The sequence below is a fragment of the Lissotriton helveticus genome, chromosome 12 (genome assembly GCF_964261635.1).
Source record: "Lissotriton helveticus chromosome 12, aLisHel1.1, whole genome shotgun sequence".
Taxonomy (NCBI): Eukaryota; Metazoa; Chordata; class Amphibia; order Caudata; family Salamandridae; genus Lissotriton; species Lissotriton helveticus.
Window position 1 is genome coordinate 657256009 of NC_136073.1, and position 27933 is coordinate 657283941.

General features: G+C 46.5%; 27 non-coding genes across 27 annotated transcripts; all 27 read left to right on the forward strand.

The window, feature by feature from the left end:
• Nucleotides 1–49: 49 nt before the first annotated feature.
• On the forward strand, nt 50–165 carry LOC144800990 (U5 spliceosomal RNA). Its single transcript, XR_013604868.1, has one exon. It is a non-coding gene; the product is annotated as a U5 spliceosomal RNA (small nuclear RNA).
• A 922-nt stretch (nt 166–1087) lies between these two features.
• LOC144801418 (U5 spliceosomal RNA) lies at nt 1088–1202 on the forward strand. Its single transcript, XR_013605227.1, has one exon. It is a non-coding gene; the product is annotated as a U5 spliceosomal RNA (small nuclear RNA).
• A 935-nt stretch (nt 1203–2137) lies between these two features.
• On the forward strand, nt 2138–2252 carry LOC144800328 (U5 spliceosomal RNA). The gene has a single exon (XR_013604238.1). It is a non-coding gene; the product is annotated as a U5 spliceosomal RNA (small nuclear RNA).
• A 935-nt stretch (nt 2253–3187) lies between these two features.
• On the forward strand, nt 3188–3302 carry LOC144800349 (U5 spliceosomal RNA). The gene has a single exon (XR_013604259.1). It is a non-coding gene; the product is annotated as a U5 spliceosomal RNA (small nuclear RNA).
• A 935-nt stretch (nt 3303–4237) lies between these two features.
• Nucleotides 4238–4352, forward strand: LOC144800798 (U5 spliceosomal RNA). The gene has a single exon (XR_013604682.1). It is a non-coding gene; the product is annotated as a U5 spliceosomal RNA (small nuclear RNA).
• Nucleotides 4353–5287: 935 nt separating this feature from the next.
• Nucleotides 5288–5403, forward strand: LOC144800991 (U5 spliceosomal RNA). The gene has a single exon (XR_013604869.1). It is a non-coding gene; the product is annotated as a U5 spliceosomal RNA (small nuclear RNA).
• A 922-nt stretch (nt 5404–6325) lies between these two features.
• On the forward strand, nt 6326–6440 carry LOC144801420 (U5 spliceosomal RNA). The gene has a single exon (XR_013605229.1). It is a non-coding gene; the product is annotated as a U5 spliceosomal RNA (small nuclear RNA).
• Nucleotides 6441–7375: 935 nt separating this feature from the next.
• Nucleotides 7376–7490, forward strand: LOC144800060 (U5 spliceosomal RNA). The gene has a single exon (XR_013603979.1). It is a non-coding gene; the product is annotated as a U5 spliceosomal RNA (small nuclear RNA).
• A 935-nt stretch (nt 7491–8425) lies between these two features.
• On the forward strand, nt 8426–8540 carry LOC144800764 (U5 spliceosomal RNA). Its single transcript, XR_013604650.1, has one exon. It is a non-coding gene; the product is annotated as a U5 spliceosomal RNA (small nuclear RNA).
• Nucleotides 8541–9475: 935 nt separating this feature from the next.
• Nucleotides 9476–9590, forward strand: LOC144801421 (U5 spliceosomal RNA). Its single transcript, XR_013605230.1, has one exon. It is a non-coding gene; the product is annotated as a U5 spliceosomal RNA (small nuclear RNA).
• A 935-nt stretch (nt 9591–10525) lies between these two features.
• LOC144800799 (U5 spliceosomal RNA) lies at nt 10526–10640 on the forward strand. Its single transcript, XR_013604683.1, has one exon. It is a non-coding gene; the product is annotated as a U5 spliceosomal RNA (small nuclear RNA).
• Nucleotides 10641–11575: 935 nt separating this feature from the next.
• LOC144801422 (U5 spliceosomal RNA) lies at nt 11576–11690 on the forward strand. The gene has a single exon (XR_013605231.1). It is a non-coding gene; the product is annotated as a U5 spliceosomal RNA (small nuclear RNA).
• Nucleotides 11691–12625: 935 nt separating this feature from the next.
• LOC144800763 (U5 spliceosomal RNA) lies at nt 12626–12740 on the forward strand. The gene has a single exon (XR_013604649.1). It is a non-coding gene; the product is annotated as a U5 spliceosomal RNA (small nuclear RNA).
• Nucleotides 12741–13675: 935 nt separating this feature from the next.
• LOC144801423 (U5 spliceosomal RNA) lies at nt 13676–13790 on the forward strand. The gene has a single exon (XR_013605232.1). It is a non-coding gene; the product is annotated as a U5 spliceosomal RNA (small nuclear RNA).
• Nucleotides 13791–14725: 935 nt separating this feature from the next.
• On the forward strand, nt 14726–14840 carry LOC144801424 (U5 spliceosomal RNA). Its single transcript, XR_013605233.1, has one exon. It is a non-coding gene; the product is annotated as a U5 spliceosomal RNA (small nuclear RNA).
• A 935-nt stretch (nt 14841–15775) lies between these two features.
• LOC144800061 (U5 spliceosomal RNA) lies at nt 15776–15890 on the forward strand. Its single transcript, XR_013603980.1, has one exon. It is a non-coding gene; the product is annotated as a U5 spliceosomal RNA (small nuclear RNA).
• Nucleotides 15891–16825: 935 nt separating this feature from the next.
• Nucleotides 16826–16940, forward strand: LOC144801425 (U5 spliceosomal RNA). The gene has a single exon (XR_013605234.1). It is a non-coding gene; the product is annotated as a U5 spliceosomal RNA (small nuclear RNA).
• Nucleotides 16941–17875: 935 nt separating this feature from the next.
• Nucleotides 17876–17990, forward strand: LOC144801426 (U5 spliceosomal RNA). Its single transcript, XR_013605235.1, has one exon. It is a non-coding gene; the product is annotated as a U5 spliceosomal RNA (small nuclear RNA).
• A 935-nt stretch (nt 17991–18925) lies between these two features.
• Nucleotides 18926–19041, forward strand: LOC144801012 (U5 spliceosomal RNA). The gene has a single exon (XR_013604890.1). It is a non-coding gene; the product is annotated as a U5 spliceosomal RNA (small nuclear RNA).
• Nucleotides 19042–19976: 935 nt separating this feature from the next.
• LOC144801427 (U5 spliceosomal RNA) lies at nt 19977–20091 on the forward strand. The gene has a single exon (XR_013605236.1). It is a non-coding gene; the product is annotated as a U5 spliceosomal RNA (small nuclear RNA).
• Nucleotides 20092–21026: 935 nt separating this feature from the next.
• LOC144801428 (U5 spliceosomal RNA) lies at nt 21027–21141 on the forward strand. Its single transcript, XR_013605237.1, has one exon. It is a non-coding gene; the product is annotated as a U5 spliceosomal RNA (small nuclear RNA).
• A 935-nt stretch (nt 21142–22076) lies between these two features.
• On the forward strand, nt 22077–22191 carry LOC144800062 (U5 spliceosomal RNA). Its single transcript, XR_013603981.1, has one exon. It is a non-coding gene; the product is annotated as a U5 spliceosomal RNA (small nuclear RNA).
• A 935-nt stretch (nt 22192–23126) lies between these two features.
• LOC144801429 (U5 spliceosomal RNA) lies at nt 23127–23241 on the forward strand. The gene has a single exon (XR_013605238.1). It is a non-coding gene; the product is annotated as a U5 spliceosomal RNA (small nuclear RNA).
• Nucleotides 23242–24176: 935 nt separating this feature from the next.
• Nucleotides 24177–24291, forward strand: LOC144800063 (U5 spliceosomal RNA). Its single transcript, XR_013603982.1, has one exon. It is a non-coding gene; the product is annotated as a U5 spliceosomal RNA (small nuclear RNA).
• A 935-nt stretch (nt 24292–25226) lies between these two features.
• On the forward strand, nt 25227–25341 carry LOC144801431 (U5 spliceosomal RNA). Its single transcript, XR_013605240.1, has one exon. It is a non-coding gene; the product is annotated as a U5 spliceosomal RNA (small nuclear RNA).
• A 935-nt stretch (nt 25342–26276) lies between these two features.
• Nucleotides 26277–26391, forward strand: LOC144800800 (U5 spliceosomal RNA). Its single transcript, XR_013604684.1, has one exon. It is a non-coding gene; the product is annotated as a U5 spliceosomal RNA (small nuclear RNA).
• A 935-nt stretch (nt 26392–27326) lies between these two features.
• LOC144801432 (U5 spliceosomal RNA) lies at nt 27327–27441 on the forward strand. The gene has a single exon (XR_013605241.1). It is a non-coding gene; the product is annotated as a U5 spliceosomal RNA (small nuclear RNA).
• Nucleotides 27442–27933: the final 492 nt, after the last annotated feature.

Here is a 27933-nt window from a genome sequence, read left to right on the forward strand (position 1 = left end):
CGGGGTCTTTGATGTGGTGCCACTTACCCCCAGAGAGCCATATTCTAACTTACTCTGGTTTTCTCTTCAAAACGAAAAAATCTTTCGCCTTTTACTAAGGATTTCCGTGGAGAGGAACATTTACGAGTTTATTCAATTTTTTTAAGCCTTACCACCGGTGAGGCTGTTTATCTTGTGTTTAAAAGAAAAGCATTAGAAATTGGTGAATATATCTGCGAGTTGTCTGCTGCTGTTTTTTGGGGACATGAGCTTAGGTGTTTTATTCCTGAACTCTCTGCTTACTCATTTGCATAGACAGAGTGCAGGAGAGGTGCATCATGGGAAAGAGCTTGTGCAGTGCATGAGATTGCTTTTCGTGACTATCTTGGAATTTCACGATAGCAGGCAGTATGTTTTCTCCTCTCTTAATATTCCTGCTGTCAGAGGCCAGACGTCACCCTCCTTTTTCAAGGTGGCACCTAGACTCACGCTGTGCTTTTCATAGGGCTTGCCCGTTATTTGTGCCCGTTAGAGGTTGGCCAATCCTGAGTCGGTGCCCTGAGAGGGTGGCCAATCATGAGTCAGATTCCTCTCAGGTACACTTGAAGCGGCACGCCAGTCCTGTTTCATGTGCCTCTAGCCTAGACAGATATATACTTCTATATTCAGGTTTAATGAAAGTACGTGCGAAAAAGGGACTTAAAGTGCATGGCTATGTGCAGAGCACAGTGGTGGCTCACAGCCTATCGATTGGAAGGATGGTGTGGAAAGCGTAAAATCGCTGGGGGACAAAAGTCCTACAGTGTCACTTCACCTAAAGCCTGATGCACGCTTCCCGTTCCCCTTGCCCAGCAGCCGCAACGCCTCCTAATGAGCTGAGGTGTGTACAGAAAAGAATTTGCATATTTCCAGACAGACGCATGGGAACTGTCCACCTTTTTGATTTTCTGTGCTTTGAGCAGAGACTCTGAAAATTGGGCCTGCTTCCCTCACTGGCCTGGTTCTTGTCCTCTTTCTTAGAGCCTAAAAATACCTCTCAGGTCCTCACCCTCGCAATGACGGGGTCTTTGATGTGGTGCCACTTACCCCCAGAGAGCCATATTCTAACTTACTCTGGTTTCTCTTCAAAACGAAAAAATCTTTCGCCTTTTACTAAAGATTTCCGTGGAGAGGAACATTTACGAGTTTATTCAATTTTTTTAAGCCTTACCACAGGTGAGGCTGTTTATCGTGTGTTTAAAAGAAAAGCATTAGAAATTGGTGAATATATCTGCGAGTTGTCTGCTGCTGTTTTTTGGGGACATGAGCTTAGGTGTTTTATTCCTGAACTCTCTGCTTGCTCATTTGCATCGACAGAGTGCAGGAGAGGTGCATCATGGGACAGAGCTTGTGCAGTGCATGAGATTGCTTTTCGTGACTATCTTGGAATTTCACGATAGCAGGCAGTATGTTTTCTCCTCTCTTAATATTCCTGCTGTCAGAGGCCAGACGTCACCCTCCTTTTTCAAGGTGGCACCTAGACTGACGCTGTGCTTTTCATAGGGCTTGCCCGTTATTTGTGCACGTTAGAGGTGCCCCATAGAGGTTGGCCAATCCTGAGTCGGTGCCCTGAGAGGGTGGCCAATCCTGAGTCAGATTCCTCTCAGGTACACTTGAAGCGGCACGCCAGTCCTGTTTCATGTGCCTCTAGCCTAGACAGATATATACTTCTATATTCAGGTTTAATGAAAGTACGTGCGAAAAAGGGACTTAAAGTGCATGGCTATGTGCAGAGCACAGTGGTGGCTCACAGCCTAACGATTGGAAGGATGGTGTGGAAAGCGTAAAATCGCTGGGGTACAAAAGTCCTACAGTGCCACTTCACCTAAAGCCTGATGCACGCTTCCCGTTCCCCTTGCCCAGCAGCCGCAATGCCTCCTAATGAGCTGAGGTGTGTACAGAAAAGAATTTGCATATTCCCAGACAGACGCATGGGAACTGTCCACCTTTTTGATTTTCTGTGCTTTGAGCAGAGACTCTGAAATTTGGGCCTGCTTCCCTCACCGGCCTGGTTCTTGTCCTCTTTCTTAGATTTTGAAAATACCTCTCAGGTCCTCACCCTCGCAATGACGGGGTCTTTGATGTGGTGCCACTTACCCCCAGAGAGCCATATTCTAACTTACTCTGGTTTCTCTTCAAAACGAAAAAATCTTTTGCCTTTTACTAAAGATTTCCGTGGAGAGGAACATTTACGAGTTTATTCAATTTTTTTAAGCCTTACCACCGGTGAGGCTGTTTATTTTGTGTTTAAAAGAAAAGCATTAGAAATTGGTGAATATATCTGCGAGTTGTCTGCTGCTGTTTTTTGGGGACATGAGCTTAGGTGTTTTATTCCTGAACTCTCTGCTTGCTCATTTGTATAGACAGAGTGCAGGAGAGGTGCATCATGGGAAAGAGCTTGTGCAGTGCATGAGATTGCTTTTCGTGACTATCTTGGAATTTCACGATAGCAGGCAGTATGTTTTCTCCTCTCTTAATATTCCTGCTGTCAGAGACCAGACGTCACCCTCCTTTTTCAAGGTGGCACCTAGACTCACGCTGTGCTTTTCATAGGGCTTGCCCGTTATTTGTGCCCGTTAGAGGTGCCCCATAGAGGTTGGCCAATCCTGAGTCGGTGCCCTGAGAGGGTGGCCAATCCTGAGTCAGATTCCTCTCAGGTACACTTGAAGCGGCACGCCAGTCCTGTTTCATGTGCCTCTAGCCTAGACAGATATATACTTCTATATTCAGGTTTAATGAAAGTACGTGCGAAAAAGGGACTTAAAGTGCATGGCTATGTGCAGAGCACAGTGGTGGCTCACAGCCTATCGATTGGAAGGATGGTGTGGAAAGCGTAAAATCGCTGGGGGACAAAAGTCCTACAGTGTCACTTCACCTAAAGCCTGATGCACGCTTCCCGTTCCCCTTGCCCAGCAGCCGCAACGCCTCCTAATGAGCTGAGGTGTGTACAGAAAAGAATTTGCATATTTCCAGACAGACGCATGGGAACTGTCCACCTTTTTGATTTTCTGTGCTTTGAGCAGAGACTCTGAAAATTGGGCCTGCTTCCCTCACTGGCCTGGTTCTTGTCCTCTTTCTTAGAGCCTAAAAATACCTCTCAGGTCCTCACCCTCGCAATGACGGGGTCTTTGATGTGGTGCCACTTACCCCCAGAGAGCTATATTCTAACTTACTCTGGTTTCTCTTCAAAACGAAAAAATCTTTCGCCTTTTACTAAAGATTTCCGTGGAGAGGAACATTTACGAGTTTATTCAATTTTTTTAAGCCTTACCAGAGGTGAGGCTGTTTATCGTGTGTTTAAAAGAAAAGCATTAGAAATTGGTGAATATATCTGCGAGTTGTCTGCTGCTGTTTTTTGGGGACATGAGCTTAGGTGTTTTATTCCTGAACTCTCTGCTTGCTCATTTGCATCGACAGAGTGCAGGAGAGGTGCATCATGGGACAGAGCTTGTGCAGTGCATGAGATTGCTTTTCGTGACTATCTTGGAATTTCACGATAGCAGGCAGTATGTTTTCTCCTCTCTTAATATTCCTGCTGTCAGAGGCCAGACGTCACCCTCCTTTTTCAAGGTGGCACCTAGACTCACGCTGTGCTTTTCATAGGGCTTGCCCGTTATTTGTGCACGTTAGAGGTGCCCCATAGAGGTTGGCCAATCCTGAGTCGGTGCCCTGAGAGGGTGGCCAATCCTGAGTCAGATTCCTCTCAGGTACACTTGAAGCGGCACGCCAGTCCTGTTTCATGTGCCTCTAGCCTAGACAGATATATACTTCTATATTCAGGTTTAATGAAAGTACGTGCGAAAAAGGGACTTAAAGTGCATGGCTATGTGCAGAGCACAGTGGTGGCTCACAGCCTAACGATTGGAAGGATGGTGTGGAAAGCGTAAAATCGCTGGGGTACAAAAGTCCTACAGTGCCACTTCACCTAAAGCCTGATGCACGCTTCCCGTTCCCCTTGCCCAGCAGCCGCAACGCCTCCTAATGAGCTGAGGTGTGTACAGAAAAGAATTTGCATATTCCCAGACAGACGCATGGGAACTGTCCACCTTTTTGATTTTCTGTGCTTTGAGCAGAGACTCTGAAAATTGGGCCTGCTTCCCTCACTGGCCTGGTTCTTGTCCTCTTTCTTAGATTTTGAAAATACCTCTCAGGTCCTCACCCTCGCAATGACGGGGTCTTTGATGTGGTGCCACTTACCCCCAGAGAGCCATATTCTAACTTACTCTGGTTTCTCTTCAAAACGAAAAAATCTTTCGCCTTTTACTAAAGATTGCCGTGGAGAGGAACATTTACGAGTTTATTCAATTTTTTTAAGCCTTACCACCGGTGAGGCTGTTTATCTTGTGTTTAAAAGAAAAGCATTAGAAATTGGTGAATATATCTGCGAGTTGTCTGCTGCTGTTTTTTGGGGACATGAGCTTAGGTGTTTTATTCCTGAACTCTCTGCTTGCTCATTTGCATAGACAGAGTGCAGGAGAGGTGCATCATGGGAAAGAGCTTGTGCAGTGCATGAGATTGCTTTTCGTGACTATCTTGGAATTTCACGATAGCAGGCAGTATGTTTTCTCCTCTCTTAATATTCCTGCTGTCAGAGGCCAGACGTCACCCTCCTTTTTCAAGGTGGCACCTAGACTCACGCTGTGCTTTTCATAGGGCTTGCCTGTTATTTGTGCACGTTAGAGGTGCCCCATAGAGGTTGGCCAATCCTGAGTCGGTGCCCTGAGAGGGTGGCCAATCCTGAGTCAGATTCCTCTCAGGTACACTTGAAGCGGCACGCCAGTCCTGTTTCATGTGCCTCTAGCCTAGACAGATATATACTTCCATATTCAGGTTTAATGAAAGTACGTGCGAAAAAGGGACTTAAAGTGCATGGCTATGTGCAGAGCACAGTGGTGGCTCACAGCCTAACGATTGGAAGGATGGTGTGGAAAGCGTAAAATCGCTGGGGGACAAAAGTCCTACAGTGCCACTTCACCTAAAGCCTGATGCACGCTTCCCGTTCCCCTTGCCCAGCAGCCGCAACGCCTCCTAATGAGCTGAGGTGTGTACAGAAAAGAATTTGCATATTCCCAGACAGACGCATGGGAACTGTCCACCTTTTTGATTTTCTGTGCTTTGAGCAGAGACTCTGAAATTTGGGCCTGCTTCCCTCACCGGCCTGGTTCTTGTCCTCTTTCTTAGATTTTGAAAATACCTCTCAGGTCCTCACCCTCGCAATGACGGGGTCTTTGATGTGGTGCCACTTACCCCCAGAGAGCCATATTCTAACTTACTCTGGTTTTCTCTTCAAAACGAAAAAATCTTTCGCCTTTTACTAAGGATTTCCGTGGAGAGGAACATTTACGAGTTTATTCAATTTTTTTAAGCCTTACCACCGGTGAGGCTGTTTATCTTGTGTTTAAAAGAAAAGCATTAGAAATTGGTGAATATATCTGCGAGTTGTCTGCTGCTGTTTTTTGGGGACATGAGCTTAGGTGTTTTATTCCTGAACTCTCTGCTTACTCATTTGCATAGACAGAGTGCAGGAGAGGTGCATCATGGGAAAGAGCTTGTGCAGTGCATGAGATTGCTTTTCGTGACTATCTTGGAATTTCACGATAGCAGGCAGTATGTTTTCTCCTCTCTTAATATTCCTGCTGTCAGAGGCCAGACGTCACCCTCCTTTTTCAAGGTGGCACCTAGACTCACGCTGTGCTTTTCATAGGGCTTGCCCGTTATTTGTGCCCGTTAGAGGTTGGCCAATCCTGAGTCGGTGCCCTGAGAGGGTGGCCAATCATGAGTCAGATTCCTCTCAGGTACACTTGAAGCGGCACCCCAGTCCTGTTTCATGTGCCTCTAGCCTAGACAGATATATACTTCTATATTCAGGTTTAATGAAAGTACGTGCGAAAAAGGGACTTAAAGTGCATGGCTATGTGCAGAGCACAGTGGTGGCTCACAGCCTATCGATTGGAAGGATGGTGTGGAAAGCGTAAAATCGCTGGGGGACAAAAGTCCTACAGTGTCACTTCACCTAAAGCCTGATGCACGCTTCCCGTTCCCCTTGCCCAGCAGCCGCAACGCCTCCTAATGAGCTGAGGTGTGTACAGAAAAGAATTTGCATATTTCCAGACAGACGCATGGGAACTGTCCACCTTTTTGATTTTCTGTGCTTTGAGCAGAGACTCTGAAAATTGGGCCTGCTTCCCTCACTGGCCTGGTTCTTGTCCTCTTTCTTAGAGCCTAAAAATACCTCTCAGGTCCTCACCCTCGCAATGACGGGGTCTTTGATGTGGTGCCACTTACCCCCAGAGAGCCATATTCTAACTTACTCTGGTTTCTCTTCAAAACGAAAAAATCTTTCGCCTTTTACTAAAGATTTCCGTGGAGAGGAACATTTACGAGTTTATTCAATTTTTTTAAGCCTTACCACAGGTGAGGCTGTTTATCGTGTGTTTAAAAGAAAAGCATTAGAAATTGGTGAATATATCTGCGAGTTGTCTGCTGCTGTTTTTTGGGGACATGAGCTTAGGTGTTTTATTCCTGAACTCTCTGCTTGCTCATTTGCATCGACAGAGTGCAGGAGAGGTGCATCATGGGACAGAGCTTGTGCAGTGCATGAGATTGCTTTTCGTGACTATCTTGGAATTTCACGATAGCAGGCAGTATGTTTTCTCCTCTCTTAATATTCCTGCTGTCAGAGGCCAGACGTCACCCTCCTTTTTCAAGGTGGCACCTAGACTCACGCTGTGCTTTTCATAGGGCTTGCCCGTTATTTGTGCACGTTAGAGGTGCCCCATAGAGGTTGGCCAATCCTGAGTCGGTGCCCTGAGAGGGTGGCCAATCCTGAGTCAGATTCCTCTCAGGTACACTTGAAGCGGCACGCCAGTCCTGTTTCATGTGCCTCTAGCCTAGACAGATATATACTTCTATATTCAGGTTTAATGAAAGTACGTGCGAAAAAGGGACTTAAAGTGCATGGCTATGTGCAGAGCACAGTGGTGGCTCACAGCCTAACGATTGGAAGGATGGTGTGGAAAGCGTAAAATCGCTGGGGTACAAAAGTCCTACAGTGCCACTTCACCTAAAGCCTGATGCACGCTTCCCGTTCCCCTTGCCCAGCAGCCGCAATGCCTCCTAATGAGCTGAGGTGTGTACAGAAAAGAATTTGCATATTCCCAGACAGACGCATGGGAACTGTCCACCTTTTTGATTTTCTGTGCTTTGAGCAGAGACTCTGAAATTTGGGCCTGCTTCCCTCACCGGCCTGGTTCTTGTCCTCTTTCTTAGATTTTGAAAATACCTCTCAGGTCCTCACCCTCGCAATGACGGGGTCTTTGATGTGGTGCCACTTACCCCCAGAGAGCCATATTCTAACTTACTCTGGTTTCTCTTCAAAACGAAAAAATCTTTCGCCTTTTACTAAAGATTTCCGTGGAGAGGAACATTTACGAGTTTATTCAATTTTTTTAAGCCTTACCACCGGTGAGGCTGTTTATTTTGTGTTTAAAAGAAAAGCATTAGAAATTGGTGAATATATCTGCGAGTTGTCTGCTGCTGTTTTTTGGGGACATGAGCTTAGGTGTTTTATTCCTGAACTCTCTGCTTGCTCATTTGTATAGACAGAGTGCAGGAGAGGTGCATCATGGGAAAGAGCTTGTGCAGTGCATGAGATTGCTTTTCGTGACTATCTTGGAATTTCACGATAGCAGGCAGTATGTTTTCTCCTCTCTTAATATTCCTGCTGTCAGAGGCCAGACGTCACCCTCCTTTTTCAAGGTGGCACCTAGACTCACGCTGTGCTTTTCATAGGGCTTGCCCGTTATTTGTGCCCGTTAGAGGTGCCCCATAGAGGTTTGCCAATCCTGAGTCGGTGCCCTGAGAGGGTGGCCAATCATGAGTCAGATTCCTCTCAGGTACACTTGAAGCGGCACGCCAGTCCTGTTTCATGTGCCTCTAGCCTAGACAGATATATACTTCTATATTCAGGTTTAATGAAAGTACGTGCGAAAAAGGGACTTAAAGTGCATGGCTATGTGCAGAGCACAGTGGTGGCTCACAGCCTATCGATTGGAAGGATGGTGTGGAAAGCGTAAAATCGCTGGGGGACAAAAGTCCTACAGTGTCACTTCACCTAAAGTCTGATGCACGCTTCCCGTTCCCCTTGCCCAGCAGCCGCAACGCCTCCTAATGAGCTGAGGTGTGTACAGAAAAGAATTTGCATATTTCCAGACAGACGCATGGGAACTGTCCACCTTTTTGATTTTCTGTGCTTTGAGCAGAGACTCTGAAAATTGGGCCTGCTTCCCTCACTGGCCTGGTTCTTGTCCTCTTTCTTAGATTTTGAAAATACCTCTCAGGTCCTCACCCTCGCAATGACGGGGTCTTTGATGTGGTGCCACTTACCCCCAGAGAGCCATATTCTAACTTACTCTGGTTTCTCTTCAAAACGAAAAAATCTTTCGCCTTTTACTAAAGATTGCCGTGGAGAGGAACATTTACGAGTTTAATCAATTTTTTTAAGCCTTACCACCGGTGAGGCTGTTTATCTTGTGTTTAAAAGAAAAGCATTAGAAATTGGTGAATATATCTGCGAGTTGTCTGCTGCTGTTTTTTGGGGACATGAGCTTAGGTGTTTTATTCCTGAACTCTCTGCTTGCTCATTTGCATAGACAGAGTGCAGGAGAGGTGCATCATGGGAAAGAGCTTGTGCAGTGCATGAGATTGCTTTTCGTGACTATCTTGGAATTTCACGATAGCAGGCAGTATGTTTTCTCCTCTCTTAATATTCCTGCTGTCAGAGGCCAGACGTCACCCTCCTTTTTCAAGGTGGCACCTAGACTCACGCTGTGCTTTTCATAGGGCTTGCCTGTTATTTGTGCACGTTAGAGGTGCCCCATAGAGGTTGGCCAATCCTGAGTCGGTGCCCTGAGAGGGTGGCCAATCCTGAGTCAGATTCCTCTCAGGTACACTTGAAGCGGCACGCCAGTCCTGTTTCATGTGCCTCTAGCCTAGACAGATATATACTTCTATATTCAGGTTTAATGAAAGTACGTGCGAAAAAGGGACTTAAAGTGCATGGCTATGTGCAGAGCACAGTGGTGGCTCACAGCCTATCGATTGGAAGGATGGTGTGGAAAGCGTAAAATCGCTGGGGGACAAAAGTCCTACAGTGTCACTTCACCTAAAGCCTGATGCACGCTTCCCGTTCCCCTTGCCCAGCAGCCGCAACGCCTCCTAATGAGCTGAGGTGTGTACAGAAAAGAATTTGCATATTTCCAGACAGACGCATGGGAACTGTCCACCTTTTTGATTTTCTGTGCTTTGAGCAGAGACTCTGAAAATTGGGCCTGCTTCCCTCACTGGCCTGGTTCTTGTCCTCTTTCTTAGAGCCTAAAAATACCTCTCAGGTCCTCACCCTCGCAATGACGGGGTCTTTGATGTGGTGCCACTTACCCCCAGAGAGCCATATTCTAACTTACTCTGGTTTCTCTTCAAAACGAAAAAATCTTTCGCCTTTTACTAAAGATTTCCGTGGAGAGGAACATTTACGAGTTTATTCAATTTTTTTAAGCCTTACCACAGGTGAGGCTGTTTATCGTGTGTTTAAAAGAAAAGCATTAGAAATTGGTGAATATATCTGCGAGTTGTCTGCTGCTGTTTTTTGGGGACATGAGCTTAGGTGTTTTATTCCTGAACTCTCTGCTTGCTCATTTGCATCGACAGAGTGCAGGAGAGGTGCATCATGGGACAGAGCTTGTGCAGTGCATGAGATTGCTTTTCGTGACTATCTTGGAATTTCACGATAGCAGGCAGTATGTTTTCTCCTCTCTTAATATTCCTGCTGTCAGAGGCCAGACGTCACCCTCCTTTTTCAAGGTGGCACCTAGACTCACGCTGTGCTTTTCATAGGGCTTGCCCGTTATTTGTGCACGTTAGAGGTGCCCCATAGAGGTTGGCCAATCCTGAGTCGGTGCCCTGAGAGGGTGGCCAATCCTGAGTCAGATTCCTCTCAGGTACACTTGAAGCGGCACGCCAGTCCTGTTTCATGTGCCTCTAGCCTAGACAGATATATACTTCTATATTCAGGTTTAATGAAAGTACGTGCGAAAAAGGGACTTAAAGTGCATGGCTATGTGGGGAGCACAGTGGTGGCTCACAGCCTATCGATTGGAAGGATGGTGTGGAAAGCGTAAAATCGCTGGGGGACAAAAGTCCTACAGTGTCACTTCACCTAAAGCCTGATGCACGCTTCCCGTTCCCCTTGCCCAGCAGCCGCAACGCCTCCTAATGAGCTGAGGTGTGTACAGAAAAGAATTTGCATATTTCCAGACAGACGCATGGGAACTGTCCACCTTTTTGATTTTCTGTGCTTTGAGCAGAGACTCTGAAAATTGGGCCTGCTTCCCTCACTGGCCTGGTTCTTGTCCTCTTTCTTAGATTTTGAAAATACCTCTCAGGTCCTCACCCTCGCAATGACGGGGTCTTTGATGTGGTGCCACTTACCCCCAGAGAGCCATATTCTAACTTACTCTGGTTTCTCTTCAAAACGAAAAAATCTTTCGCCTTTTACTAAAGATTGCCGTGGAGAGGAACATTTACGAGTTTATTCAATTTTTTTAAGCCTTACCACCGGTGAGGCTGTTTATCTTGTGTTTAAAAGAAAAGCATTAGAAATTGGTGAATATATCTGCGAGTTGTCTGCTGCTGTTTTTTGGGGACATGAGCTTAGGTGTTTTATTCCTGAACTCTCTGCTTGCTCATTTGCATAGACAGAGTGCAGGAGAGGTGCATCATGGGAAAGAGCTTGTGCAGTGCATGAGATTGCTTTTCGTGACTATCTTGGAATTTCACGATAGCAGGCAGTATGTTTTCTCCTCTCTTAATATTCCTGCTGTCAGAGGCCAGACGTCACCCTCCTTTTTCAAGGTGGCACCTAAACTCACGCTGTGCTTTTCATAGGGCTTGCCTGTTATTTGTGCACGTTAGAGGTGCCCCATAGAGGTTGGCCAATCCTGAGTCGGTGCCCTGAGAGGGTGGCCAATCCTGAGTCAGATTCCTCTCAGGTACACTTGAAGCGGCACGCCAGTCCTGTTTCATGTGCCTCTAGCCTAGACAGATATATACTTCCATATTCAGGTTTAATGAAAGTACGTGCGAAAAAGGGACTTAAAGTGCATGGCTATGTGCAGAGCACAGTGGTGGCTCACAGCCTAACGATTGGAAGGATGGTGTGGAAAGCGTAAAATCGCTGGGGGACAAAAGTCCTACAGTGCCACTTCACCTAAAGCCTGATGCACGCTTCCCGTTCCCCTTGCCCAGCAGCCGCAACGCCTCCTAATGAGCTGAGGTGTGTACAGAAAAGAATTTGCATATTCCCAGACAGACGCATGGGAACTGTCCACCTTTTTGATTTTCTGTGCTTTGAGCAGAGACTCTGAAATTTGGGCCTGCTTCCCTCACTGGCCTGGTTCTTGTCCTCTTTCTTAGAGCCTAAAAATACCTCTCAGGTCCTCACCCTCGCAATGACGGGGTCTTTGATGTGGTGCCACTTACCCCCAGAGAGCCATATTCTAACTTACTCTGGTTTCTCTTCAAAACGAAAAAATCTTTCGCCTTTTACTAAAGATTTCCGTGGAGAGGAACATTTACGAGTTTATTCAATTTTTTTAAGCCTTACCACAGGTGAGGCTGTTTATCGTGTGTTTAAAAGAAAAGCATTAGAAATTGGTGAATATATCTGCGAGTTGTCTGCTGCTGTTTTTTGGGGACATGAGCTTAGGTGTTTTATTCCTGAACTCTCTGCTTGCTCATTTGCATTGACAGAGTGCAGGAGAGGTGCATCATGGGAAAGAGCTTGTGCAGTGCATGAGATTGCTTTTCGTGACTATCTTGGAATTTCACGATAGCAGGCAGTATGTTTTCTCCTCTCTTAATATTCCTGCTGTCAGAGGCCAGACGTCACCCTCCTTTTTCAAGGTGGCACCTAGACTCACGCTGTGCTTTTCATAGGGCTTGCCCGTTATTTGTGCACGTTAGAGGTGCCCCATAGAGGTTGGCCAATCCTGAGTCGGTGCCCTGAGAGGGTGGCCAATCCTGAGTCAGATTCCTCTCAGGTACACTTGAAGCGGCACGCCAGTCCTGTTTCATGTGCCTCTAGCCTAGACAGATATATACTTCTATATTCAGGTTTAATGAAAGTACGTGCGAAAAAGGGACTTAAAGTGCATGGCTATGTGCAGAGCACAGTGGTGGCTCACAGCCTATCGATTGGAAGGATGGTGTGGAAAGCGTAAAATCGCTGGGGGACAAAAGTCCTACAGTGTCACTTCACCTAAAACCTGATGCACGCTTCCCGTTCCCCTTGCCCAGCAGCCGCAACGCCTCCTAATGAGCTGAGGTGTGTACAGAAAAGAATTTGCATATTTCCAGACAGACGCATGGGAACTGTCCACCTTTTTGATTTTCTGTGCTTTGAGCAGAGACTCTGAAAATTGGGCCTGCTTCCCTCACTGGCCTGGTTCTTGTCCTCTTTCTTAGAGCCTAAAAATACCTCTCAGGTCCTCACCCTCGCAATGACGGGGTCTTTGATGTGGTGCCACTTACCCCCAGAGAGCCATATTCTAACTTACTCTGGTTTCTCTTCAAAACGAAAAAATCTTTCGCCTTTTACTAAAGTTTTCCGTGGAGAGGAACATTTACGAGTTTATTCAATTTTTTTAAGCCTTACCACAGGTGAGGCTGTTTATCGTGTGTTTAAAAGAAAAGCATTAGAAATTGGTGAATATATCTGCGAGTTGTCTGCTGCTGTTTTTTGGGGACATGAGCTTAGGTGTTTTATTCCTGAACTCTCTGCTTGTTCATTTGCATCGACAGAGTGCAGGAGAGGTGCATCATGGGACAGAGCTTGTGCAGTGCATGAGATTGCTTTTCGTGACTATCTTGGAATTTCACGATAGCAGGCAGTATGTTTTCTCCTCTCTTAATATTCCTGCTGTCAGAGGCCAGACGTCACCCTCCTTTTTCAAGGTGGCACCTAGACTCACGCTGTGCTTTTCATAGGGCTTGCCCGTTATTTGTGCACGTTAGAGGTGCCCCATAGAGGTTGGCCAATCCTGAGTCAGTGCCCTGAGAGGGTGGCCAATCCTGAGTCAGATTCCTCTCAGGTACACTTGAAGCGGCACGCCAGTCCTGTTTCATGTGCCTCTAGCCTAGACAGATATATACTTCTATATTCAGGTTTAATGAAAGTACGTGCGAAAAAGGGACTTAAAGTGCATGGCTATGTGCAGAGCACAGTGGTGGCTCACAGCCTAACGATTGGAAGGATGGTGTGGAAAGCGTAAAATCGCTGGGGTACAAAAGTCCTACAGTGCCACTTCACCTAAAGCCTGATGCACGCTTCCCGTTCCCCTTGCCCAGCAGCCGCAACGCCTCCTAATGAGCTGAGGTGTGTACAGAAAAGAATTTGCATATTTCCAGACAGACGCATGGGAACTGTCCACCTTTTTGATTTTCTGTGCTTTGAGCAGAGACTCTGAAAATTGGGCCTGCTTCCCTCACTGGCCTGGTTCTTGTCCTCTTTCTTAGAGCCTAAAAATACCTCTCAGGTCCTCACCCTCGCAATGACGGGGTCTTTGATGTGGTGCCACTTACCCCCAGAGAGCCATATTCTAACTTACTCTGGTTTCTCTTCAAAACGAAAAAATCTTTCGCCTTTTACTAAAGATTTCCGTGGAGAGGAACATTTACGAGTTTATTCAATTTTTTTAAGCCTTACCACAGGTGAGGCTGTTTATCGTGTGTTTAAAAGAAAAGCATTAGAAATTGGTGAATATATCTGCGAGTTGTCTGCTGCTGTTTTTTGGGGACATGAGCTTAGGTGTTTTATTCCTGAACTCTCTGCTTGCTCATTTACATCGACAGAGTGCAGGAGAGGTGCATCATGGGACAGAGCTTGTGCAGTGCATGAGATTGCTTTTCGTGACTATCTTGGAATTTCACGATAGCAGGCAGTATGTTTTCTCCTCTCTTAATATTCCTGCTGTCAGAGGCCAGACGTCAACCTCCTTTTTCAAGGTGGCACCTAGACTCACGCTGTGCTTTTCATAGGGCTTGCCCGTTATTTGTGCACGTTAGAGGTGCCCCATAGAGGTTGGCCAATCCTGAGTCGGTGCCCTGAGAGGGTGGCCAATCCTGAGTCAGATTCCTCTCAGGTACACTTGAAGCGGCACGCCAGTCCTGTTTCATGTGCCTCTAGCCTAGACAGATATATACTTCTATATTCAGGTTTAATGAAAGTACGTGCGAAAAAGGGACTTAAAGTGCATGGCTATGTGCAGAGCACAGTGGTGGCTCACAGCCTAACGATTGGAAGGATGGTGTGGAAAGCGTAAAATCGCTGGGGTACAAAAGTCCTACAGTGCCACTTCACCTAAAGCCTGATGCACGCTTCCCGTTCCCCTTGCCCAGCAGCCGCAATGCCTCCTAATGAGCTGAGGTGTGTACAGAAAAGAATTTGCATATTCCCAGACAGACGCATGGGAACTGTCCACCTTTTTGATTTTCTGTGCTTTGAGCAGAGACTCTGAAATTTGGGCCTGCTTCCCTCACCGGCCTGGTTCTTGTCCTCTTTCTTAGATTTTGAAAATACCTCTCAGGTCCTCACCCTCGCAATGACGGGGTCTTTGATGTGGTGCCACTTACCCCCAGAGAGCCATATTCTAACTTACTCTGGTTTCTCTTCAAAACGAAAAAATCTTTCGCCTTTTACTAAAGATTTCCGTGGAGAGGAACATTTACGAGTTTATTCAATTTTTTTAAGCCTTACCACAGGTGAGGCTGTTTATCGTGTGTTTAAAAGAAAAGCATTAGAAATTGGTGAATATATCTGCGAGTTGTCTGCTGCTGTTTTTTGGGGACATGAGCTTAGGTGTTTTATTCCTGAACTCTCTGCTTGCTCATTTGCATCGACAGAGTGCAGGAGAGGTGCATCATGGGACAGAGCTTGTGCAGTGCATGAGATTGCTTTTCGTGACTATCTTGGAATTTCACGATAGCAGGCAGTATGTTTTCTCCTCTCTTAATATTCCTGCTGTCAGAGGCCAGACGTCACCCTCCTTTTTCAAGGTGGCACCTAGACTCACGCTGTGCTTTTCATAGGGCTTGCCCGTTATTTGTGCACGTTAGAGGTGCCCCATAGAGGTTGGCCAATCCTGAGTCGGTGCCCTGAGAGGGTGGCCAATCCTGAGTCAGATTCCTCTCAGGTACACTTGAAGCGGCACGCCAGTCCTGTTTCATGTGCCTCTAGCCTAGACAGATATATACTTCTATATTCAGGTTTAATGAAAGTACGTGCGAAAAAGGGACTTAAAGTGCATGGCTATGTGCAGAGCACAGTGGTGGCTCACAGCCTATCGATTGGAAGGATGGTGTGGAAAGCGTAAAATCGCTGGGGGACAAAAGTCCTACAGTGTCACTTCACCTAAAGTCTGATGCACGCTTCCCGTTCCCCTTGCCCAGCAGCCGCAACGCCTCCTAATGAGCTGAGGTGTGTACAGAAAAGAATTTGCATATTCCCAGACAGACGCATGGGAACTGTCCACCTTTTTGATTTTCTGTGTTTTGAGCAGAGACTCTGAAATTTGGGCCTGCTTCCCTCACCGGCCTGGTTCTTCTCCTCTTTCTTAGATTTTGAAAATACCTCTCAGGTCCTCACCCTCGCAATGACGGGGTCTTTGATGTGGTGCCACTTACCCCCAGAGAGCCATATTCTAACTTACTCTGGTTTCTCTTCAAAACGAAAAAATCTTTCGCCTTTTACTAAAGATTTCCGTGGAGAGGAACATTTACGAGTTTATTCAATTTTTTTAAGCCTTACCACCGGTGAGGCTGTTTATTTTGTGTTTAAAAGAAAAGCATTAGAAATTGGTGAATATATCTGCGAGTTGTCTGCTGCTGTTTTTTGGGGACATGAGCTTAGGTGTTTTATTCCTGAACTCTCTGCTTGCTCATTTGCATAGACAGAGTGCAGGAGAGGTGCATCATGGGAAAGAGCTTGTGCAGTGCATGAGATTGCTTTTCGTGACTATCTTGGAATTTCACGATAGCAGGCAGTATGTTTTCTCCTCTCTTAATATTCCTGCTGTCAGAGGCCAGACGTCACCCTCCTTTTTCAAGGTGGCACCTAGACTCACGCTGTGCTTTTCATAGGGCTTGCCTGTTATTTGTGCACGTTAGAGGTGCCCCATAGAGGTTGGCCAATCCTGAGTCGGTGCCCTGAGAGGGTGGCCAATCCTGAGTCAGATTCCTCTCAGGTACACTTGAAGCGGCACGCCAGTCCTGTTTCATGTGCCTCTAGCCTAGACAGATATATACTTCCATATTCAGGTTTAATGAAAGTACGTGCGAAAAAGGGACTTAAAGTGCATGGCTATGTGCAGAGCACAGTGGTGGCTCACAGCCTAACGATTGGAAGGATGGTGTGGAAAGCGTAAAATCGCTGGGGGACAAAAGTCCTACAGTGTCACTTCACCTAAAGCCTGATGCACGCTTCCCGTTCCCCTTGCCCAGCAGCCGCAACGCCTCCTAATGAGCTGAGGTGTGTACAGAAAAGAATTTGCATATTTCCAGACAGACGCATGGGAACTGTCCACCTTTTTGATTTTCTGTGCTTTGAGCAGAGACTCTGAAAATTGGGCCTGCTTCCCTCACTGGCCTGGTTCTTGTCCTCTTTCTTAGAGCCTAAAAATACCTCTCAGGTCCTCACCCTCGCAATGACGGGGTCTTTGATGTGGTGCCACTTACCCCCAGAGAGCCATATTCTAACTTACTCTGGTTTCTCTTCAAAACGAAAAAATCTTTCGCCTTTTACTAAAGATTTCCGTGGAGAGGAACATTTACGAGTTTATTCAATTTTTTTAAGCCTTACCACAGGTGAGGCTGTTTATCGTGTGTTTAAAAGAAAAGCATTAGAAATTGGTGAATATATCTGCGAGTTGTCTGCTGCTGTTTTTTGGGGACATGAGCTTAGGTGTTTTATTCCTGAACTCTCTGCTTGCTCATTTACATCGACAGAGTGCAGGAGAGGTGCATCATGGGACAGAGCTTGTGCAGTGCATGAGATTGCTTTTCGTGACTATCTTGGAATTTCACGATAGCAGGCAGTATGTTTTCTCCTCTCTTAATATTCCTGCTGTCAGAGGCCAGACGTCAACCTCCTTTTTCAAGGTGGCACCTAGACTCACGCTGTGCTTTTCATAGGGCTTGCCCGTTATTTGTGCACGTTAGAGGTGCCCCATAGAGGTTGGCCAATCCTGAGTCGGTGCCCTGAGAGGGTGGCCAATCCTGAGTCAGATTCCTCTCAGGTACACTTGAAGCGGCACGCCAGTCCTGTTTCATGTGCCTCTAGCCTAGACAGATATATACTTCTATATTCAGGTTTAATGAAAGTACGTGCGAAAAAGGGACTTAAAGTGCATGGCTATGTGCAGAGCACAGTGGTGGCTCACAGCCTAACGATTGGAAGGATGGTGTGGAAAGCGTAAAATCGCTGGGGTACAAAAGTCCTACAGTGCCACTTCACCTAAAGCCTGATGCACGCTTCCCGTTCCCCTTGCCCAGCAGCCGCAATGCCTCCTAATGAGCTGAGGTGTGTACAGAAAAGAATTTGCATATTCCCAGACAGACGCATGGGAACTGTCCACCTTTTTGATTTTCTGTGCTTTGAGCAGAGACTCTGAAATTTGGGCCTGCTTCCCTCACCGGCCTGGTTCTTGTCCTCTTTCTTAGATTTTGAAAATACCTCTCAGGTCCTCACCCTCGCAATGACGGGGTCTTTGATGTGGTGCCACTTACCCCCAGAGAGCCATATTCTAACTTACTCTGGTTTCTCTTCAAAACGAAAAAATCTTTCGCCTTTTACTAAAGATTTCCGTGGAGAGGAACATTTACGAGTTTATTCAATTTTTTTAAGCCTTACCACAGGTGAGGCTGTTTATCGTGTGTTTAAAAGAAAAGCATTAGAAATTGGTGAATATATCTGCGAGTTGTCTGCTGCTGTTTTTTGGGGACATGAGCTTAGGTGTTTTATTCCTGAACTCTCTGCTTGCTCATTTGCATCGACAGAGTGCAGGAGAGGTGCATCATGGGACAGAGCTTGTGCAGTGCATGAGATTGCTTTTCGTGACTATCTTGGAATTTCACGATAGCAGGCAGTATGTTTTCTCCTCTCTTAATATTCCTGCTGTCAGAGGCCAGACGTCACCCTCCTTTTTCAAGGTGGCACCTAGACTCACGCTGTGCTTTTCATAGGGCTTGCCCGTTATTTGTGCACGTTAGAGGTGCCCCATAGAGGTTGGCCAATCCTGAGTCGGTGCCCTGAGAGGGTGGCCAATCCTGAGTCAGATTCCTCTCAGGTACACTTGAAGCGGCACGCCAGTCCTGTTTCATGTGCCTCTAGCCTAGACAGATATATACTTCTATATTCAGGTTTAATGAAAGTACGTGCGAAAAAGGGACTTAAAGTGCATGGCTATGTGCAGAGCACAGTGGTGGCTCACAGCCTATCGATTGGAAGGATGGTGTGGAAAGCGTAAAATCGCTGGGGGACAAAAGTCCTACAGTGTCACTTCACCTAAAGTCTGATGCACGCTTCCCGTTCCCCTTGCCCAGCAGCCGCAACGCCTCCTAATGAGCTGAGGTGTGTACAGAAAAGAATTTGCATATTTCCAGACAGACGCATGGGAACTGTCCACCTTTTTGATTTTCTGTGCTTTGAGCAGAGACTCTGAAAATTGGGCCTGCTTCCCTCACTGGCCTGGTTCTTGTCCTCTTTCTTAGATTTTGAAAATACCTCTCAGGTCCTCACCCTCGCAATGACGGGGTCTTTGATGTGGTGCCACTTACCCCCAGAGAGCCATATTCTAACTTACTCTGGTTTCTCTTCAAAACGAAAAAAATCTTTCGCCTTTTACTAAAGATTGCCGTGGAGAGGAACATTTACGAGTTTATTCAATTTTTTTAAGCCTTACCACCGGTGAGGCTGTTTATCTTGTGTTTAAAAGAAAAGCATTAGAAATTGGTGAATATATCTGCGAGTTGTCTGCTGCTGTTTTTTGGGGACATGAGCTTAGGTGTTTTATTCCTGAACTCTCTGCTTGCTCATTTGCATAGACAGAGTGCAGGAGAGGTGCATCATGGGAAAGAGCTTGTGCAGTGCATGAGATTGCTTTTCGTGACTATCTTGGAATTTCACGATAGCAGGCAGTATGTTTTCTCCTCTCTTAATATTCCTGCTGTCAGAGGCCAGACGTCACCCTCCTTTTTCAAGGTGGCACCTAGACTCACGCTGTGCTTTTCATAGGGCTTGCCTGTTATTTGTGCACGTTAGAGGTGCCCCATAGAGGTTGGCCAATCCTGAGTCGGTGCCCTGAGAGGGTGGCCAATCCTGAGTCAGATTCCTCTCAGGTACACTTGAAGCGGCACGCCAGTCCTGTTTCATGTGCCTCTAGCCTAGACAGATATATACTTCCATATTCAGGTTTAATGAAAGTACGTGCGAAAAAGGGACTTAAAGTGCATGGCTATGTGCAGAGCACAGTGGTGGCTCACAGCCTAACGATTGGAAGGATGGTGTGGAAAGCGTAAAATCGCTGGGGGACAAAAGTCCTACAGTGCCACTTCACCTAAAGCCTGATGCACGCTTCCCGTTCCCCTTGCCCAGCAGCCGCAACGCCTCCTAATGAGCTGAGGTGTGTACAGAAAAGAATTTGCATATTCCCAGACAGACGCATGGGAACTGTCCACCTTTTTGATTTTCTGTGCTTTGAGCAGAGACTCTGAAATTTGGGCCTGCTTCCCTCACTGGCCTGGTTCTTGTCCTCTTTCTTAGAGCCTAAAAATACCTCTCAGGTCCTCACCCTCGCAATGACGGGGTCTTTGATGTGGTGCCACTTACCCCCAGAGAGCCATATTCTAACTTACTCTGGTTTCTCTTCAAAACGAAAAAATCTTTCGCCTTTTACTAAAGATTTCCGTGGAGAGGAACATTTACGAGTTTATTCAATTTTTTTAAGCCTTACCACAGGTGAGGCTGTTTATCGTGTGTTTAAAAGAAAAGCATTAGAAATTGGTGAATATATCTGCGAGTTGTCTGCTGCTGTTTTTTGGGGACATGAGCTTAGGTGTTTTATTCCTGAACTCTCTGCTTGCTCATTTGCATTGACAGAGTGCAGGAGAGGTGCATCATGGGAAAGAGCTTGTGCAGTGCATGAGATTGCTTTTCGTGACTATCTTGGAATTTCACGATAGCAGGCAGTATGTTTTCTCCTCTCTTAATATTCCTGCTGTCAGAGGCCAGACGTCACCCTCCTTTTTCAAGGTGGCACCTAGACTCACGCTGTGCTTTTCATAGGGCTTGCCCGTTATTTGTGCACGTTAGAGGTGCCCCATAGAGGTTGGCCAATCCTGAGTCGGTGCCCTGAGAGGGTGGCCAATCCTGAGTCAGATTCCTCTCAGGTACACTTGAAGCGGCACGCCAGTCCTGTTTCATGTGCCTCTAGCCTAGACAGATATATACTTCTATATTCAGGTTTAATGAAAGTACGTGCGAAAAAGGGACTTAAAGTGCATGGCTATGTGCAGAGCACAGTGGTGGCTCACAGCCTATCGATTGGAAGGATGGTGTGGAAAGCGTAAAATCGCTGGGGGACAAAAGTCCTACAGTGTCACTTCACCTAAAACCTGATGCACGCTTCCCGTTCCCCTTGCCCAGCAGCCGCAACGCCTCCTAATGAGCTGAGGTGTGTACAGAAAAGAATTTGCATATTTCCAGACAGACGCATGGGAACTGTCCACCTTTTTGATTTTCTGTGCTTTGAGCAGAGACTCTGAAAATTGGGCCTGCTTCCCTCACTGGCCTGGTTCTTGTCCTCTTTCTTAGAGCCTAAAAATACCTCTCAGGTCCTCACCCTCGCAATGACGGGGTCTTTGATGTGGTGCCACTTACCCCCAGAGAGCCATATTCTAACTTACTCTGGTTTCTCTTCAAAACGAAAAAATCTTTCGCCTTTTACTAAAGATTTCCGTGGAGAGGAACATTTACGAGTTTATTCAATTTTTTTAAGCCTTACCACAGGTGAGGCTGTTTATCGTGTGTTTAAAAGAAAAGCATTAGAAATTGGTGAATATATCTGCGAGTTGTCTGCTGCTGTTTTTTGGGGACATGAGCTTAGGTGTTTTATTCCTGAACTCTCTGCTTGTTCATTTGCATCGACAGAGTGCAGGAGAGGTGCATCATGGGACAGAGCTTGTGCAGTGCATGAGATTGCTTTTCGTGACTATCTTGGAATTTCACGATAGCAGGCAGTATGTTTTCTCCTCTCTTAATATTCCTGCTGTCAGAGGCCAGACGTCACCCTCCTTTTTCAAGGTGGCACCTAGACTCACGCTGTGCTTTTCATAGGGCTTGCCCGTTATTTGTGCACGTTAGAGGTGCCCCATAGAGGTTGGCCAATCCTGAGTCAGTGCCCTGAGAGGGTGGCCAATCCTGAGTCAGATTCCTCTCAGGTACACTTGAAGCGGCACGCCAGTCCTGTTTCATGTGCCTCTAGCCTAGACAGATATATACTTCTATATTCAGGTTTAATGAAAGTACGTGCGAAAAAGGGACTTAAAGTGCATGGCTATGTGCAGAGCACAGTGGTGGCTCACAGCCTAACGATTGGAAGGATGGTGTGGAAAGCGTAAAATCGCTGGGGTACAAAAGTCCTACAGTGCCACTTCACCTAAAGCCTGATGCACGCTTCCCGTTCCCCTTGCCCAGCAGCCGCAACGCCTCCTAATGAGCTGAGGTGTGTACAGAAAAGAATTTGCATATTCCCAGACAGACGCATGGGAACTGTCCACCTTTTTGATTTTCTGTGCTTTGAGCAGAGACTCTGAAATTTGGGCCTGCTTCCCTCACCGGCCTGGTTCTTGTCCTCTTTCTTAGATTTTGAAAATACCTCTCAGGTCCTCACCCTCGCAATGACGGGGTCTTTGATGTGGTGCCACTTACCCCCAGAGAAACATATTCTAACTTACTCTGGTTTCTCTTCAAAACGAAAAAATCTTTCGCCTTTTACTAAAGATTTCCGTGGAGAGGAACATTTACGAGTTTATTCAATTTTTTTAAGCCTTACCACCGGTGAGGCTGTTTATTTTGTGTTTAAAAGAAAAGCATTAGAAATTGGTGAATATATCTGCGAGTTGTCTGCTGCTGTTTTTTGGGGACATGAGCTTAGGTGTTTTATTCCTGAACTCTCTGCTTGCTCATTTGTATAGACAGAGTGCAGGAGAGGTGCATCATGGGAAAGAGCTTGTGCAGTGCATGAGATTGCTTTTCGTGACTATCTTGGAATTTCACGATAGCAGGCAGTATGTTTTCTCCTCTCTTAATATTCCTGCTGTCAGAGGCCAGACGTCACCCTCCTTTTTCAAGGTGGCACCTAGACTCACGCTGTGCTTTTCATAGGGCTTGCCCGTTATTTGTGCCCGTTGGAGGTGCCCCATAGAGGTTGGCCAATCCTGAGTCGGTGCCCTGAGAGGGTGGCCAATCCTGAGTCAGATTCCTCTCAGGTACACTTGAAGCGGCACGCCAGTCCTGTTTCATGTGCCTCTAGCCTAGACAGATATATACTTCTATATTCAGGTTTAATGAAAGTACGTGCGAAAAAGGGACTTAAAGTGCATGGCTATGTGCAGAGCACAGTGGTGGCTCACAGCCTATCGATTGGAAGGATGGTGTGGAAAGCGTAAAATCGCTGGGGGACAAAAGTCCTACAGTGTCACTTCACCTAAAGCCTAATGCACGCTTCCCGTTCCCCTTGCCCAGCAGCCGCAACGCCTCCTAATGAGCTGAGGTGTGTACAGAAAAGAATTTGCATATTTCCAGACAGACGCATGGGAACTGTCCACCTTTTTGATTTTCTGTGCTTTGAGCAGAGACTCTGAAAATTGGGCCTGCTTCCCTCACTGGCCTGGTTCTTGTCCTCTTTCTTAGAGCCTAAAAATACCTCTCAGGTCCTCACCCTCGCAATGACGGGGTCTTTGATGTGGTGCCACTTACCCCCAGAGAGCTATATTCTAACTTACTCTGGTTTCTCTTCAAAACGAAAAAATCTTTCGCCTTTTACTAAAGATTTCCGTGGAGAGGAACATTTACGAGTTTATTCAATTTTTTTAAGCCTTACCACAGGTGAGGCTGTTTATCGTGTGTTTAAAAGAAAAGCATTAGAAATTGGTGAATATATCTGCGAGTTGTCTGCTGCTGTTTTTTGGGGACATGAGCTTAGGTGTTTTATTCCTGAACTCTCTGCTTGCTCATTTGCATCGACAGAGTGCAGGAGAGGTGCATCATGGGACAGAGCTTGTGCAGTGCATGAGATTGCTTTTCGTGACTATCTTGGAATTTCACGATAGCAGGCAGGTTGTTTTCTCCTCTCTTAATATTCCTGCTGTCAGAGGCCAGACGTCACCGTCCTTTTTCAAGGTGGCACCTAGACTCACGCTGTGCTTTTCATAGGGCTTGCCCGTTATTTGTGCACGTTAGAGGTGCCCCATAGAGGTTGGCCAATCCTGAGTCGGTGCCCTGAGAGGGTGGCCAATCCTGAGTCAGATTCCTCTCAGGTACACTTGAAGCGGCACGCCAGTCCTGTTTCATGTGCCTCTAGCCTAGACAGATATATACTTCTATATTCAGGTTTAATGAAAGTACGTGCGAAAAAGGGACTTAAAGTGCATGGCTATGTGCAGAGCACAGTGGTGGCTCACAGCCTAACGATTGGAAGGATGGTGTGGAAAGCGTAAAATCGCTGGGGTACAAAAGTCCTACAGTGCCACTTCACCTAAAGCCTGATGCACGCTTCCCGTTCCCCTTGCCCAGCAGCCGCAACGCCTCCTAATGAGCTGAGGTGTGTACAGAAAAGAATTTGCATATTCCCAGACAGACGCATGGGAACTGTCCACCTTTTTGATTTTCTGTGCTTTGAGCAGAGACTCTGAAATTTGGGCCTGCTTCCCTCACCGGCCTGGTTCTTCTCCTCTTTCTTAGATTTTGAAAATACCTCTCAGGTCCTCACCCTCGCAATGACGGGGTCTTTGATGTGGTGCCACTTACCCCCAGAGAGCCATATTCTAACTTACTCTGGTTTCTCTTCAAAACGAAAAAATCTTTCGCCTTTTACTAAAGATTTCCGTGGAGAGGAACATTTACGAGTTTATTCAATTTTTTTAAGCCTTACCACCGGTGAGGCTGTTTATTTTGTGTTTAAAAGAAAAGCATTAGAAATTGGTGAATATATCTGCGAGTTGTCTGCTGCTGTTTTTTGGGGACATGAGCTTAGGTGTTTTATTCCTGAACTCTCTGCTTGCTCATTTGCATAGACAGAGTGCAGGAGAGGTGCATCATGGGAAAGAGCTTGTGCAGTGCATGAGATTGCTTTTCGTGACTATCTTGGAATTTCACGATAGCAGGCAGTATGTTTTCTCCTCTCTTAATATTCCTGCTGTCAGAGGCCAGACGTCACCCTCCTTTTTCAAGGTGGCACCTAGACTCACGCTGTGCTTTTCATAGGGCTTGCCTGTTATTTGTGCACGTTAGAGGTGCCCCATAGAGGTTGGCCAATCCTGAGTCGGTGCCCTGAGAGGGTGGCCAATCCTGAGTCAGATTCCTCTCAGGTACACTTGAAGCGGCACGCCAGTCCTGTTTCATGTGCCTCTAGCCTAGACAGATATATACTTCCATATTCAGGTTTAATGAAAGTACGTGCGAAAAAGGGACTTAAAGTGCATGGCTATGTGCAGAGCACAGTGGTGGCTCACAGCCTAACGATTGGAAGGATGGTGTGGAAAGCGTAAAATCGCTGGGGGACAAAAGTCCTACAGTGTCACTTCACCTAAAGCCTGATGCACGCTTCCCGTTCCCCTTGCCCAGCAGCCGCAACGCCTCCTAATGAGCTGAGGTGTGTACAGAAAAGAATTTGCATATTTCCAGACAGACGCATGGGAACTGTCCACCTTTTTGATTTTCTGTGCTTTGAGCAGAGACTCTGAAAATTGGGCCTGCTTCCCTCACTGGCCTGGTTCTTGTCCTCTTTCTTAGAGCCTAAAAATACCTCTCAGGTCCTCACCCTCGCAATGACGGGGTCTTTGATGTGGTGCCACTTACCCCCAGAGAGCCATATTCTAACTTACTCTGGTTTCTCTTCAAAACGAAAAAATCTTTCGCCTTTTACTAAAGATTTCCGTGGAGAGGAACATTTACGAGTTTATTCAATTTTTTTAAGCCTTACCACAGGTGAGGCTGTTTATCGTGTGTTTAAAAGAAAAGCATTAGAAATTGGTGAATATATCTGCGAGTTGTCTGCTGCTGTTTTTTGGGGACATGAGCTTAGGTGTTTTATTCCTGAACTCTCTGCTTGCTCATTTACATCGACAGAGTGCAGGAGAGGTGCATCATGGGACAGAGCTTGTGCAGTGCATGAGATTGCTTTTCGTGACTATCTTGGAATTTCACGATAGCAGGCAGTATGTTTTCTCCTCTCTTAATATTCCTGCTGTCAGAGGCCAGACGTCACCCTCCTTTTTCAAGGTGGCACCTAGACTCACGCTGTGCTTTTCATAGGGCTTGCCCGTTATTTGTGCACGTTAGAGGTGCCCCATAGAGGTTGGCCAATCCTGAGTCGGTGCCCTGAGAGGGTGGCCAATCCTGAGTCAGATTCCTCTCAGGTACACTTGAAGCGGCACGCCAGTCCTGTTTCATGTGCCTCTAGCCTAGACAGATATATACTTCTATATTCAGGTTTAATGAAAGTACGTGCGAAAAAGGGACTTAAAGTGCATGGCTATGTGCAGAGCACAGTGGTGGCTCACAGCCTAACGATTGGAAGGATGGTGTGGAAAGCGTAAAATCGCTGGGGGACAAAAGTCCTACAGTGTCACTTCACCTAAAGCCTGATGCACGCTTCCCGTTCCCCTTGCCCAGCAGCCGCAACGCCTCCTAATGAGCTGAGGTGTGTACAGAAAAGAATTTGCATATTTCCAGACAGACGCATGGGAACTGTCCACCTTTTTGATTTTCTGTGCTTTGAGCAGAGACTCTGAAAATTGGGCCTGCTTCCCTCACTGGCCTGGTTCTTGTCCTCTTTCTTAGATTTTGAAAATACCTCTCAGGTCCTCACCCTCGCAATGACGGGGTCTTTGATGTGGTGCCACTTACCCCCAGAGAGCCATATTCTAACTTACTCTGGTTTCTCTTCAAAACGAAAAAATCTTTCGCCTTTTACTAAAGATTGCCGTGGAGAGGAACATTTACGAGTTTATTCAATTTTTTTAAGCCTTACCACCGGTGAGGCTGTTTATCTTGTGTTTAAAAGAAAAGCATTAGAAATTGGTGAATATATCTGCGAGTTGTCTGCTGCTGTTTTTTGGGGACATGAGCTTAGGTGTTTTATTCCTGAACTCTCTGCTTGCTCATTTGCATAGACAGAGTGCAGGAGAGGTGCATCATGGGAAAGAGCTTGTGCAGTGCATGAGATTGCTTTTCGTGACTATCTTGGAATTTCACGATAGCAGGCAGTATGTTTTCTCCTCTCTTAATATTCCTGCTGTCAGAGGCCAGACGTCACCCTCCTTTTTCAAGGTGGCACCTAAACTCACGCTGTGCTTTTCATAGGGCTTGCCCGTTATTTGTGCACGTTAGAGGTGCCCCATAGAGGTTGGCCAATCCTGAGTCGGTGACCTGAGAGGGTGGCCAATCCTGAGTCAGATTCCTCTCAGGTACACTTGAAGCGGCACGCCAGTCCTGTTTCATGTGCCTCTAGCCTAGACAGATATATACTTCCATATTCAGGTTTAATGAAAGTACGTGCGAAAAAGGGACTTAAAGTGCATGGCTATGTGCAGAGCACAGTGGTGGCTCACAGCCTAACGATTGGAAGGATGGTGTGGAAAGCGTAAAATCGCTGGGGGACAAAAGTCCTACAGTGCCACTTCACCTAAAGCCTGATGCACGCTTCCCGTTCCCCTTGCCCAGCAGCCGCAACGCCTCCTAATGAGCTGAGGTGTGTACAGAAAAGAATTTGCATATTCCCAGACAGACGCATGGGAACTGTCCACCTTTTTGATTTTCTGTGCTTTGAGCAGAGACTCTGAAATTTGGGCCTGCTTCCCTCACTGGCCTGGTTCTTGTCCTCTTTCTTAGAGCCTAAAAATACCTCTCAGGTCCTCACCCTCGCAATGACGGGGTCTTTGATGTGGTGCCACTTACCCCCAGAGAGCCATATTCTAACTTACTCTGGTTTCTCTTCAAAACGAAAAAATCTTTCGCCTTTTACTAAAGATTTCCGTGGAGAGGAACATTTACGAGTTTATTCAATTTTTTTAAGCCTTACCACAGGTGAGGCTGTTTATCGTGTGTTTAAAAGAAAAGCATTAGAAATTGGTGAATATATCTGCGAGTTGTCTGCTGCTGTTTTTTGGGGACATGAGCTTAGGTGTTTTATTCCTGAACTCTCTGCTTGCTCATTTGCATTGACAGAGTGCAGGAGAGGTGCATCATGGGAAAGAGCTTGTGCAGTGCATGAGATTGCTTTTCGTGACTATCTTGGAATTTCACGATAGCAGGCAGTATGTTTTCTCCTCTCTTAATATTCCTGCTGTCAGAGGCCAGACGTCACCCTCCTTTTTCAAGGTGGCACCTAGACTCACGCTGTGCTTTTCATAGGGCTTGCCCGTTATTTGTGCACGTTAGAGGTGCCCCATAGAGGTTGGCCAATCCTGAGTCGGTGCCCTGAGAGGGTGGCCAATCCTGAGTCAGATTCCTCTCAGGTACACTTGAAGCGGCACGCCAGTCCTGTTTCATGTGCCTCTAGCCTAGACAGATATATACTTCTATAT